The sequence below is a fragment of the Thalassophryne amazonica genome, chromosome 10, assembly GCF_902500255.1.
Source record: "Thalassophryne amazonica chromosome 10, fThaAma1.1, whole genome shotgun sequence".
Lineage (NCBI taxonomy): Eukaryota > Metazoa > Chordata > Actinopteri > Batrachoidiformes > Batrachoididae > Thalassophryne > Thalassophryne amazonica.
This window is the reverse complement of record NC_047112.1, coordinates 59,393,511-59,402,317: the sequence shown is the minus strand read 5'-3', so window position 1 is coordinate 59,402,317 and position 8,807 is coordinate 59,393,511.

Genomic DNA, 8,807 nt, shown 5'->3' with positions numbered 1-8,807 from the left:
TTCAAGGGGTGGGGGGTTATTTTCAAGATATAAGATTAATTTTGATGCCAAAATGCTGGTATTAATATTGTGAATCATTTCCCAAGTGGATGTATTGAAATTCTGACTTGTGATTTTACTACCGCCTGCTAATATATATCAAATCAATTTTATTTATATAGCACCAAATCACAACAAACAGTTGCCCCAAGGCGCTTTATATTGTAAGGCAAAAGCCATACAACAACTACAGAAAAACCCCAACGGTCAAAACAACCCTCTGTGAGCAAGCACTTGGCGACAGTGGGAAGGAAAAACTCCCTTTTAACAGGAAGAAACCTCCAGCAGAACCAGGCTCAGGGAGGGGCAGTATTCTGCTGGGACTGGTTGGGGCTGAGGGGAGAGAATCAGGAAGACATGCTGTGGAAGAGAGCAGAGATCAGTCACTAATGATTAAATGCAGAGTGGTGCATACAGAGCAAAAAGAGAAAGAAACACTCAGACTGCTGGGGGGTTCCCATGATGTACTAAGTCTATAGCAGCATAACTAAGGGATGGTTCAGGGTCACCTGATCCAGCCCTAACTATAAGCTTTAGCAAAAAGGAAAGTTTTAAGCCTAATCTTAAAAGTAGAGAGGGTGTCTGTCTCCCTGATCCGAATTGGGAGCTGGTTCCACAGGAGAGGAGCCTGAAAGCTGAAGGCTCTGCCTCCCATACTACTCTTAAAAACCCTAGGAACTACAAGTAAGCCTGCAGTCTGAGAGCGAAGCGCTCTATTGGGGTGATATGGTACTATGGTACTATATATGCAAATCTCTTCCCATCGTTCTTTGACGAACATTATTTTTAAACATTTTAATAATTTTCTCTTGCCTTTGACAAAATGGTGATCCCCTGCCCATCTTTGTTCTTCAGACTCAACATTTCTTGGATACTGCTTATGTAACAAATCATAATTACAATGACATTGATATTACCTGTTTGAAATAACAGAATTATTTTTTTAACCTCCATTACAAGCCCTAAATTGCCCCATGTCAACTTTAGTTGGAATATGCTGCAGGCTTGAAATGCAGGAATGGATGTACATTAAAATATAATGCAATGTGAAAATACCCTCGGTCACATGAGCATTGTCTTCTTTATAATTTTGCAGTTGTTTATTTGGTATCCTAGTGCACAGTGTGTGTGTGTGTGTGTGTATATATATATATATATATCCTTCTCTGGGCCCGAGCTCATTTGATAATGGACAGACACAAAGTGGCAAAGTGTGCTGTGGTCTGAGTCCGCATTTCAAATTGTTTTTGGAAATCATGGATGTCGTGTCCTCCGGACAAAAGAGGAAAAAGACCATCCAGATTGTTACCAGCACAAAGTTCAAAAGCCAGCATCTGTGATGGTATGGGGGTGTGTTAGTGCCCATGGCATGGGCAACTTACACATCCGCGATGGCACCATCAATGCTGAAAGGTACATCCAGGTTTTGGAGCAACACATGCTGCCATCCAAGCAACGTCTTTTTCAGGGACGTCCCTGTTTATTTCAGCAAGACAATGCCAAGCAACATTCTGCACATGTTATAACAGTGTTACTTCGTAGTAAAATAGTGCGGGTACTAGACTGTCCTGCCTGCAGTCCAGACCTGTCACCCATTGAAAATGTGTGGCACATTATGAAGCACAAAATACAACAACGAAGAACCCGGACTGTTGAACAACTGTCATACATCAAGCAAGAATGTGAAAGAATTCCACCTACAAAGCTTCAACAATTAGTGTCCTCAATTCCCAAATGCTTAAGTGTTGTTAGAAGGAAAGGTGATGTAACACAGTGGTAAACATACCACTGTCCCAGCTTTTTTGAAATGTGCTGCAGGCATCCATTTCAAAATGAGCAAATATTTGCACATAAACAAAGTTTATCAGCTTGAACATTAAATATCTTGTCTTTGTGGTGAATTCAATTGAATATAGGTTGAAGAGGATTTGCAAATCATTGTATTCTGTTTTTCTTTAGATATTACACAACGTTACAACTTCATTGGAATTGGGGTTGTAGCTTTTATTTCCACACATGCGTGTGCACTGGGAACACTGCACATTCTATTCCAAATCAAAACATGAAGAAAAATTGAATTTATTACTTCTCAGAAAGTGGAGAAAAAGGAATATTAGGATGTAAAAAAAAAACAACTTTTTTTTTCTGTGACCCTTATTACACCTGTTAGCTAATATCTGTGCTAATCCTTTATTTTATGTTAGCTATCAAGTATTTGTGTTATTTGTTTGGAAATTCTGACAAATATAAATTAAGTTTTACTTCATGTGTCCAAGTTTCAGACACACGGGGTTCTTCCCATGTTGGTGAGAGCCAGTAACATTAGAAATGTGAGACTAAACCACACCCTTGTTAACACCCACAAGGTATAAAAAGTGTTGTATGACTCATTTTAGGAGCCTTTTCACAAAATGGACACTGTCTGTGAGGGTCCCAGGCCTGGTTTTTAACGTGACCTTTAATAAACTCAAAATGAGAAATACAGTGGTTTGGTTTTTGGTAAGGGGCAGAATCTTGTATAAAAGAACCGGGTAAAAATAACACACCCTTACAGCAGGTGGCCCTTATTTCAGGATGTAGGCGGGTAATGTTGTACATGTTGGTTGTCGTGCATTTCTCTCTAAAACTCTGCGTAAAATGGGTCGTTCCAGACATTGCTTAGACGAACAGCATACTTTAAAAAGTTGATGAGCAAGGGGAAAACATATAAAGAAATGCAGAAAATGAGCTTTAAAGGAGAACTTCCATCCATCCATCCATCCATTTTCATCCGCTTCATCCGGAGTCGGGTTGCGGGGGCAGCAGCTCAAGCAAAGCTGCCCAGACATCCCGATCCACACACACCTCCCCCAGCTCCTCCGGGGGAACCCCAAGGCGTTCCCAAGCCAGCCGAGAGATGTAGTCCCTCCAGCGTGTCCTGGGTCTTCCCCGGGGCCTCCTCCCAGTGGGACGTGCCCGGAACACCTCTCCAGCGAGGCGTCCAGGGGGCATCCGAAAAAGATGCCCGAGCCACCTCAACTGATTCCTTCTGATGTCGAGGAGCAGCGGCTCGACTCCGAGCTCCTCCCGAGTGACCGAGCTCCTCACCCTATCTCTAAAGGAGCACCCAGCCACCCTGCGGAGGAAACTCATCTCGGCCGCTTGTACTCGCGATCTTGTTCTTTCGGTCATGAGCCAAATCTCATGACCATAGGTGAGGATTGGAAGGTAGATCGATCGGTAAATCGAGAGCTTTGCCCCCCTACTCAGCTCTCTCTTCACCACGACGGTCCGATACAGCGACCGCATCACTGCAGATGCTGCACCGATCCGTCTATTGATCTCACGCTCCATCCGTCCCTCACTAGTGAACAAGACCCTGAGATACTTAAACTCCTCCACTTGAGGCAAGGACACTCCACCGACCTGAAGAGGGCAAAGCACCTTTTTCCGGTTGAGAACCATGGCCTCGGATTTGGAGGTGCTGATTTTCATCCCGGACGCTTCACACTCGGCTGCAAACCGCCCCAGTGCACGCTGAAGGTCCTGATTTGATGAAGCCAACAGAACCACATCGTCCGCAAACTGCAGAGACAAGATTCTGTGGTTCCCAAACCAGACCCCCTCTACACCCTGGCTGCGCCTAGAAATTCTGTCCATAAAAATAATGAACAGAACCGGTGACAAAGGGCAGCCCTGGCAGAGGCCAACGTGCACTGGAAACGTGCACTGGAGAATGTTTGTGTAGGCTCTCAGTTGTCCAGGTGGTTTCCATAGTAGAGAAGCTTGAATCTTCGACTGGACTGGGTTGCTTGACGTGAGGACGTTTCGCTTCAAATCACAGAAGCTTCCCCAGCTAAAATTCTTGCTCTGGTAGTCTGACTTCTGTCTTGACACTTGTAGAGAAGAATAAATCAGAAGCCAACAAAAGCTGGAGTTTTTAACCTAACCAGACCCCTCCTACCGAGAGGCCGACTGCTATAGGCTAGTGCCTAAACAATAGCTCTAATTAGCACCTATTGTGCACTAGTTAGCACTCTCCTAATGATGGGATGGAAGCCTCCCCTGATGGCTCCCTTGACGATCCTCCTGATGACGTGACAGAAATTAGTTCACCCTAAGGACAGGATCCCTAGTTACAAACAGAGCAATGTAGTGTATATCAGATGTCAGGAAAACTGTAATGAACACTACATAGGTGAGACTAAGCAACCTTTAAACAAGAGGCTATACCAGCACCGCAGAGAGGTCGCCAGTGGACCTCAGTCTGCAGTTCATCTCCACCTGAAAGACACTAACCACACGTTTGAGGACAAGGAAGTTAAAATCTTAGCCAGAGAGAAGAAATGGTTTGAGAGAGGTGTCAAGGAAGCATTCTTTGTAAAACAGTTGAAACCCAGCCTCAACCGGGGGGCGGGTCTCAGACACGCTTTGTCCCCTGTTTACAATGGGGTACTCAGGTCAAAGCAGTTTCAGTCTTTTGTTCATGGTAATGAGTCATTCACGTCATCAGGAGAGTCGTCAAGGGAGCCATCAGGGGAGGCTTCCATCCCATCATTAGGAGAGTGCTAAGTAGCGCACAATAGGTGCTAATTAGAGCTATTGTTTAGTCACTAGCCTATAGCAGTCGGCCTCTTGGTAGGAGGGGTCTGGTTAGGTTAAAAACTCCAGCTTTTGTTGGCTTCTGATTTATTCTTCTCTACAAGAGTCAAGACAGAAGTCAGACTACCAGAGCAAGAATTTTAGCTGAGGAAGCTTCTGTGATTTGAAGCGAAACGTCCTCACGTCAAGCAACCCAGTCCAGTCGAAGATTCAAGCTTCTCTACTGTGCACTGGAGAACTTGATTAGCATTTTACTGTTTTGTCTGTCCTCTCCGGGAACCATCACCTGGAGAGGTTTGTGTGCTGCTATGAACCTGAGAGCTATGTTGTATGGAGCCTTTGTGCCCCTGCTAGGGTCTCCCATAGCAAATTGGTCTCAGTCAAGAGGCCAGACTAAGAATGGTTCACAAGACACCACAGAACGAGGCAAAAGAAATGTGACCCGGAGGAAGCCCGTGGCCCCCGTCTGGAGCCAGGCCTGGATGTAGTGAGTCAGTGAGTGTCTGGTGAATGGGCTTACCAAGAAGCCCAGTCGGGCACAGCCCGAAAAGGCAACTTGGACCTTTTATCTCCACCCTGTGGGCTCACCACCTGCAGGGGGAACCGCTGGTGTCAGCTCCGGAACAACTCTCCTTGATAGGGGTTGGAACTTATTCTTCTCTGGAGTTGCCCAGGGTGTGAGGCACCTGGCATGTGTGGGGATACTCACGAGTCCCCGGGTGAGCGCCGCTACATTGGAGTTTACCCCGATAGGAGTTTACCCCTGCACCTTCAGGTGGCGGGAGGACTCTGACTGTTGTTTGTGTGCATACACACAAACAGTAGTCTGGAGTATTCAGCCTTCTTGGAGTCCCTGAATGGAGTCCTGTATGGGGCTCCGGTGTAGGATGCCATTGTTCTGCTGGGGGACTTCAACACACACGTGGGCAATGACAGAGACACCTGGAGAAGCATGATTGGGAGGAATGGCCTCTAAATCTGAATGGTCGTTTGTTACTGGACGTCTGTGCTAGTCATGGACTGCCCATAACGAACACCATGTTCGAACATAAGGATGCTCATAAGTGTACATGGTACCAGAGCATCTTAGGCCAAAGATTAATGATCAATTTTGTGATTGTATCATCTGATCTGAGGCCCCATGTTCTGGACACTTGGGTAAAGAGATGGGCAAAGCTGTCAACTGATCACCATCTGGTGGTGAGTTGGATCAGAGGGTGGGGGAGGATTTGGCCAGACCTAGTAAGCCCAAACAGATAGTGCGGGTGAACTGGGAACATCAGGAGGAGCCCACTGTCCGACAGATCTTCAACTCACACCTCTGGCAGAGCTTTTCTAGCATCCCTGTGGAGGTTGGGGGCACTGAACCAGAATGGGCAATGTTCAAAGCTTCTATTGCTGAAGCTGCAGCAGGGAGTTGTGGCAGGAAGGTCTTAGGTGCCTCAAAGGGAGGTAACCCTCGAACACTGTGGTGGACACTGGTGGTCAGGGAAGGAGAAGAAGTCCTTCCGGTATATGTTACCTTGGAGGACTCCGGAGGCAGATCTAAGGTACCAACAGGCCCAAAGGACAGCAGCATCTGCTGTGGGGGAGGCAAAGCAGCGGGTGTGGGAGGAGTTCGGAGCAACCATGGAGAAGGACTTTCGGTTGGTACCAAGGTGCTTCTGGCAGATCATGAGGCACCTCAGGAGGGGAAAATGGGAACCATCCAAGCTGTCTACAGTAAGGATGGGACTCTGTTGACCTCCACTGAGGATGTAATATGCCTAAGTCTACATGAATTTTGTGGACTTGGAGAAGGTGTATGATCAGGTACCCCGGGAGGTACTGTAGGAGTATGGAATGAGGGGGTCCCTTCTCAGGGCCATCCAATCTCTGTACTCACAAAACGAGAGCTGTGTTCGGGTGCTCGGCAGCAAGTCAGACTCGTTTCCAGTGGAGGTTGGCCTCCGCCAGGGCTGCGCCCTGTTACCAATCCTGTTTGAGGTATTCATGGACAGGATATCAAGGCGTAGTTGGGGGGAGGAAGGTTTCCAGTTTGGTGGGCTGAGGGTCTCATCACTGCTTTTTGCAGATAATGTGGTCCTGTTGGCTTCGACCTGTGACCTCCAACACTCACTGGATTGGTACACAGCTGCGTGTACCAATCTGCTGAGATGAGGATCACCACCTTTAAGTCTGAGGTCAGGTTTCTCAGCAGGAAACTGATTGCCTACTCCGGTAGGGAATGTGGTCTTGCCCCAAGTGAAGGAGTTGAAGTACCTCGGGGTCTCGTTCACGAGTAAGGAGACAATGGAGTGTGAGACTGGCTGGAGAATCAGCGCAGCAGGGGCCGTGTTGCATTCGCGCTACCATACTGTTGCGACGAAAAGGCAGCTGAGCCAAAAGGCGAGGCTCTCGATCTACTGGTCAATCTTTATTCCTACTCTCACCTATGGTCATGATGGTTGGGTCATGACCAAAAGAATAGGTACAAGTGGCTGAAATGTGCTTCCTTAGGAGGGTGGCTGGTGTCTCCCTTAGAGATAGGGTGAGAAGCTCGGTCATCCATGTAGAGCTGCTGCTCCATTTGCAATGAAAGGAGCCAGCTGATGTGGTTCGGGCATCTGGTAAAGATGCCCCCTGGGTGCTTCCCTAGGGAGGTGTTCCAGTCACGTCCATCTGGGAAGAGACCCCGGGATAGACCCAGGACTAGATGGAGAGATTATATCTCCACGCTGGCCTGGGAACGCCTCGGGATCCCCCAGTCAGAGGTGGACAATGTGGCCCGGGAAAGGGAAGTCTGGGGTCCGCTGCTCTTGCTGTTGTTCCCACGACCCGATCCCAGATAAGTGGTTGAAGATGAATGAAAAAAAGATGAATGAATGGATGTTTCATCTGTTTTTTGGGGTTGTTTCTGTTTTGAATTGGAATAAAATGTGCAGTGTTCCCAGTGCATTTGCGTGTGTGGAAATAAAAGCTCACTTTTTTAAACACAGTGCTATTATTTTGAACTCAACTGTAGATTCGCTAGTTTGAGGTCATAACAAACTATAGACACCGGTATAAAATAAATAGAAAATAAAGACTGCTAGTAAGTACCTTTTATAGGAACAAAATATTCTCAGTCACTGTTGAAACTAATGATGTTTGTAAGTCATTTTAAATGCATTACCTTTGTAACTTTCTGGAAACCAGGCAGACAGCCTGGACGTGCCATGATTCACTGTGAGCTTGAGGACATTCCGGAGGTCACTGGCACGTCTTAAGTGGGTTGATGTTTTTAGTGTCTGCAGTAGAGATGAGCAGCTGCTTGCCTCGTAAGACGGCCCTGTGGTTTGTCTTTTAAGGTTTGCTGGCAGACACAGATCCCTCACTGCTGCTCGTCATTGTAAACAAAAGTCCTGGTGGAATTGATGAGTGATGGCTGGAGTCTGTGTGGGCTGAGTGCACTGACATGTTCGCTGCTCACAACCGTTTACAGTCACCTCTGTTTGGGATCAAGCTGTGTTTTCAACTTTGGATATAAAGGAAAACCGTGACGGCAACAACACACCAAGCAACATCACTATGGGCCCCTTCACACATAACACGAAAGACGCAGAAAACGGAAGAAAATCCGCGAATCAAACACGAAATGGAGAACCACGAAACATTCCACCTGCTGTCGTGAGGGATGCATGGTCGCACAGGTGTGCACGACACACCGGTGACGGTTACGTTGACACTGGTGCACGTGCACGAACACAGTGCGAGCAGCTGGAGTGTGTGGAACCACATCGCGCAGCTGCTGTGGAAAACATGGGGGCGTCCTGTGGGGTGATTTCCTGCATGGCACGATATTCACCAGCATTGCAGTGCACTGGTGCAGTGGTCAGCTGAAGCAATATGTGTTTTAATTTATTTCCACGCAAGGACAGCATGCCGACGCCCGTGTTTCATGCTGTAGTTATGCGACTTAATATCCTACAAGCCAGTACAGGTGTTCCTGAGCTGTGAGTTGCGTGCACAGATATCTGAACAGCTGCACGTCGCAGGGGGACATGCCCACCTCTGTCAGCGGACCTCGCAGCTGACAGAACAAAAAGGCTCACTCTCTGTTGCTTTGTTCTGTGAGTTTAATTTAATGTATGTATTATGTGTTTGTCCTGCATCTGTCTGTCTGTGTTTTTAATTTGACACCTTGCATGGATGGTCACGTCCAGCTG